Source organism: Manduca sexta, unplaced genomic scaffold (genome assembly GCF_014839805.1).
Source record: "Manduca sexta isolate Smith_Timp_Sample1 unplaced genomic scaffold, JHU_Msex_v1.0 HiC_scaffold_4019, whole genome shotgun sequence".
In the NCBI taxonomy this organism is placed as follows: domain Eukaryota; kingdom Metazoa; phylum Arthropoda; class Insecta; order Lepidoptera; family Sphingidae; genus Manduca; species Manduca sexta.
In genome coordinates, this window is record NW_023595151.1 from 1 (window position 1) to 5,654 (window position 5,654).

At 36.5% G+C, this 5,654-nt stretch overlaps 1 pseudogene; it reads right to left on the bottom strand.

Moving 5' to 3' along the window:
* Window positions 1–984: 984 nt before the first annotated feature.
* On the bottom strand, window positions 985–5,445 carry LOC119193342 (annotated as a pseudogene).
* Window positions 5,446–5,654: the final 209 nt, after the last annotated feature.

Here is a 5,654-nt window from a genome sequence, read left to right on the forward strand (position 1 = left end):
TATTTTAAATTCCAGCCCACAATATATCAAAGATATATGATTCAGTGTATCAACGAAGGAGGAAGTTATACTCTAACGTTAGCATTTGCCGCGAGTCATTTGGATAACGTCAAATCTGGGCCAAAACAATTGAGAGAGGCGAGAACGAATCACATTCCGTTAGTCATCGTCGTTTTAGGATTATTGTGAACCATCATATAGGTATATGATCTTCCCTCTATACTTGTCCCGCTAAATAGCACTATCATTGTATTTTATTTAAGTATTTCACTAACCAGAAATTTTTAACACCAATACTTTGTAACGAAAACAGTCGATATAACTTGTGTGCAGCAATTTCTTACAGGCTAGTTTCGCGTTCCGCATACACAAAATAAATTTAAATAAATTGTATAATTAACAATAATAGATTTTTGTATGAAGTATGTACTTATGTCACCTGTAGAAGTTTTTCTTGATATTGTACTGGTTTGTTTACCACTTTGTGAATACTTAAGGCAGTTGATGCCGATCCCAGAGTACTATTATTACTCCAAGCTAATTTCACAACTCACACCTAGGTTTTAGCTATGTCTCTAATTTAATTCACCGAGTTATTAGGTAATAAACGTTAACATTTTCCTAAGAAAACAAAATAAACAACGTAGCCAGTCTCCATGATCTTCGCGACGCAGGCCTCGAATCTAATGCAAAGATTGTAATAATTCAATAATGTTACAATTTGTTGATTTTACTTTAGTATCAACTATGTAATTAATTTTGTATTTCTCTAGAAAATAAACTGAAACTAAACTAAGATCACCATTCACGACCGACAGGACTTGTCGTAAGGCAAATGGTTCGACATCGGCATCATGACATTACATACATTTTTTATACGAATACGGTAAAGTGACAGCTCTCCATGAATTGTCGACGACTAGACAGACTAACAATGCCAAGACATTATTCCTCTCTTTAAAGTTGGTCTATCCGAATACTTACGTTCTCGCGCTTTCGTTCAAGAACTTGTCAGCGTCCTTGATCTTGGCGTCGACGACTTGTCCAGCGTTCTTGAGACCCTCGTCGGTAGCGGCTTCTACACGCTTGAAGGTGTTGTCGACGGTGCTGCTGATCGCATTGCTCGCGTCCTCGGCCGCCTTCTCCGCCGCCTTCTTGGATTCTTCTACTGCTGTGCCTGGAAAGAACGTGATATAGATATATTTTATTTAAATTTAGATTAATTACTTTTTGCTTCGTTGAAGAATTGTTTTTTGTTGTTGTTTTTTTTAATTTCTATTAGTATTTCAGTATAATTATTTGAGTTTTTTTTTGGTACTTTATCAATATTTGGAAATGTGGTAATAATGAGTTATTTTTGTATTATCAAGATTTTAACACGGTTTTGTTACTAATATTTGGGTAACATAGCTAGAATAATATTAGCGTATCGCAGTGAAAACAAATTAAAACACTAAACAATACAGTCGTTCGGAGATAACGCATTTAGTCGCATACGAATACTGTACCTACAAATATTTTAAGCCATTCCAAAACAAAAAATCTAAATAAACATCAGGTGACCAGTCAAATCAAAAATATTTTAGGTAAAGCACACGCAATTTTTTCTTTCTTATAACTTCTTGTCTGTAATAACTATCTAGACTGTATACACAAGTTTACAGTCAGATAAATTTCTTATACATTTACTCACTTGCTACCCTCTGAGTTCTCGTTCTTGGCGGCCTCGGCAGCGAGTTCTCGCGCCCTCTCCTTGGCCTCCTCAGCAGCCTTCAGCGCCTGCGCCTTCGCGTCTTCAGCCGCCTTCTTCGTTGTGTCTACAGTCGTGTTTATGGTATCTGAGAAAAACATTACATTATAACAACCATTGCTTAGCAATACGTCCCTAAGCTAAGCATTGTTCAATTGTTTCAGTGCTCACACATGGCGTTAGATAAAACGTTATTGATAAGTCTGTATTCAAACACACTGTAATTCAACAGAAGCGACTTCTTAGTGTTAATTCTTCGTTCCGAAAACAGCTGTGAAAAAACAAACGTTTCAAGTACCAACGGAATCTTCGAGCGGCACTTCGTAACCTTCAAGCAATGGATGCGAGAATTCTTTCGTTTTGAACTTGTTCGCAATAACATCTAAAACATCATTTTAAAAGTAAATAAACACAAATCTAACGACGTTACCCTTATATGGTAGAATTAATTCATCCTTGACTCAACTCGTTGAAGCGCGTATTGTGATCAGAGGCAAAACAAATAGTTAAGCGGAAAACAATTGATTTTATATTATGTTAGTTACCTTCGGCGTCTTCTACGACGTTTTTGGATTCGGTGTAATAATACTAATAGGAGTTTTCCTACCTTTAGCACTTCCTACAAATGAAACGCCTTTGTCAAAAGTGGAAGATGCTACATTTTTTGTCACGTCTACTGTACTATGGACAGTGTTAGCTACGGTGTCTAAAGGAAAAATAAAACAATAGATAAACATATCATGTAAATCATAAACAACAAACAATAAAAAGCACTCTATTATACCTTTAGCAGCACCAACGTATGAAAAACCTGTGTCTACAGCTGATGCCGCGACATTTTTAGTCTTATCTACAGTTTGAGATACAGTATCTACAATAAATAAACAATCATAAGTATACTATGAAACGATTCTAGCATGTTTTATTTAAGTCTATTTAGTAACAACTACCTTTAGCTGATCCTATGTATGATGAACCAGTTTCGACAGCGGAAGCCGCAAAATTTTTAGTCGAGTCTACAGTTGAGTGAACTGTATTTGAGACTGTGTCTACAAAGGGAATACCAATAATGTTATTTTTTTATAATAAAGAGAGATCAAAACTTGCAAGAAGGAAAAATTAAGAAAATACCACCTTTAGCACTGCCGATAACAGCTGTGCCTTTGTCTACTGCGGAGGCCGCGATTGTTTTAGTTGTATCTATCAACGACGCCCCTTCTCAACAACAGATGAAGCTACATTTTGCCTGTGTCTACTGTTGCACTAACTGTGTTCGCTACTGTACCTATAGATTTAGCAAATAAAAATAAAAGCAATTTAATGAGTGTGGACAACATAAAAGGAAATACAGTGGATGAATTGCGATCAAAACGGAAGCTACCTTTAGCTGTGCCAATAAGAGTTGTGCCCTTCTCTACAGCTGCTGCAGCGACATTTTTGGTCGTATCTACGGTTGTGTGTACGGTGTTTGATACTGTATCTACAATTATTGATAATATGGAATGATGTAGGTACAATATTTGTGATAAGAAACAAATGCAAATAAAAACAAATCCCTACCTTTAGCAGCACCAATCAGGGATGTGCCCTTTTCTACTGCCGAAGCAGCTACATTCTTAGTTGTGTCTACGGTCGCATTTACTGTATTCGCTACAGTTTCCACAAAGAAAAAGAATGTGCAATACTAGCTGTGATTCTCGGAAATAAAAAAGGACTAATTTAATTTAAATTCTACCTTTGCAGTACCAATGGCATAGGAACCCTTATCTACTGCGGAAGCAGCCACGTTCTTAGTTGTATCTACAGTGGCGTTTACTGTGTTTGCTACTGTGTCTACAAAGGAAAAAAATACGTGCGTAAAAACCGTGTAACTTAAACATTAAACAGCATTTAATCGAAGTCCTACCTTTAGCACTACCAATTAGGGTAGTACCCTTTTCAACTGCTGAAGCGGCAACATTTTTAGTCGTATCTACAGTGGTATGAACGGTGTTTGCTACGGTATCTACAATAAACCGAATAATAGCAATTAAAAAATGTTTGCGAAGTGGAAAAAAAAACAAAAAGCAACTAAAGCGATACCTCTAGCAGTGCCTATTAAAGTAGTGCCCTTCTCCACAGCTGATGCCGCGACATTTTTTGTTGTATCTACTGTTGTATGTACTGTGTTTGCTACCGTATCTATAAAATAATTAAAAATGATTCATGTACCTTTTTTAAAGAAAACAAGGAATTTATTTAACTATTATTTCTACCTTTTGCAGTGCCAATTAGGCCAGTGCCCTTTTCTACAGAAAAAAAAAACAAATTGAATAACCTACTTCTTTGGAAGTCTGTTGAAAATACTATGCATGAGTACCCCTTTAGCAGTGCCTATAATAGTGGTGCCCTTTTCAACAGCAGATGCTGCAACGTTTTTTGTTGTATCTACCGTGTTTGCTACTGTATCTAAATATATGAGAAGCAATCTCATAAAAAGCCTAAATATTGTAGGTATATTTTCTAAAGTTGTTTTAAATACAGATTCAAGCTAATTCCCCAGTATATCAATTCAATCATTGAAATGATGAAATGTGTTACTTAATTCGAATACGCACTAAACCACGACACAAAAGGAAGACGTAACTTGAGACTGCACTCCAATTGCAATACTGACTTAACCGCAAACCACCTCGAATTTCACCCGTATGTGTCACTGGTTAATGTAACTGTACTTTATTGAAAGTATTGGAATATTAACCACGGTTATGATGAAGACGGAGTACGGATAAATAATAAAAAATCTATTCATATTTTCCGATAGTGAAATGATCAATTTTGCGATGATTTAAGACATTACAAAAAGCCTAAGGTGATTTATGCATGAAATATTTACCTTTGGCAGTGTTTACATAGGTCTTCCCGGTTTCAACGGCGGAGTTGGCTACATTTTTTGTCGTATCTACAGTGCTCTGTAGCGTGCTCTGTATGGTATCTACAAAATGTGATAGCGGACATAAAACACACTGAAAGCCATGATACTAACTCTACTCCACAATTCATACCTTTGGCAGAATCCACGTAACTTTTCCCCACGTCAAATGTGCTCTGAGCTGATTTCTTTGTACTATCTACTGTGCTCGCTACTGTATCTACGATAGAAATTAACAGTACGTAATCATGTGATCAAATGGAGCTGTCGTTTACAAACAAAAAAGCAACATATACCTTTGGCATTATCTAAATATGACTTTCCGATGTCGAACACAGGGTATGCTGCGGTCATTGACGCGTCGTATGCCGATTGAAAGTACTCTGTGCTGTATCTAAAGCATTAATTGGCAAACACACGGGGTTAGTTACAAGGTTTACACATTGGTCACGGGACAATCAAAACTATCTGGTGTGTACCTTTCGCACTATCGACATAGGTTTTTGCGGACTCTACAGCGGTATTGGCAGCATTTTTAGTACTTTCCACAGTGCTGTTTACTGAATTTGTCACGGAATCTACGGATCAATAAAAAATACAAAATGATAAATAAGAAACTGATGAATATGGTATGTGCAGACCAAAAACGATGGTTACCTCTAGCAGATGTAGCGTATGTTTTGCCAGTATCGAGAGCCGATTGAGCTACTTTCTGTGTTGTGTCTACAGTGCTGTTAATAGTGCTGGATACAGAATCTACGAGGTGGAAAAAATTGATAAAATTATAATAAAACAGCAAAAGAAAATATATATTGCGGAATTGGTCGAAATACCTTGGTACAACAGCATAAGTTTTGCCAGTATCGAATGCGGACTGCGTTACTTTTGCTGTTGTGTCTACAGTACTCTGTAAGCCACTAGCCAATGTGTCTACGGAAATAAACGAATAAATAAATAAAAATCAACCAAAAATTTATAAATTATAGGAAATAC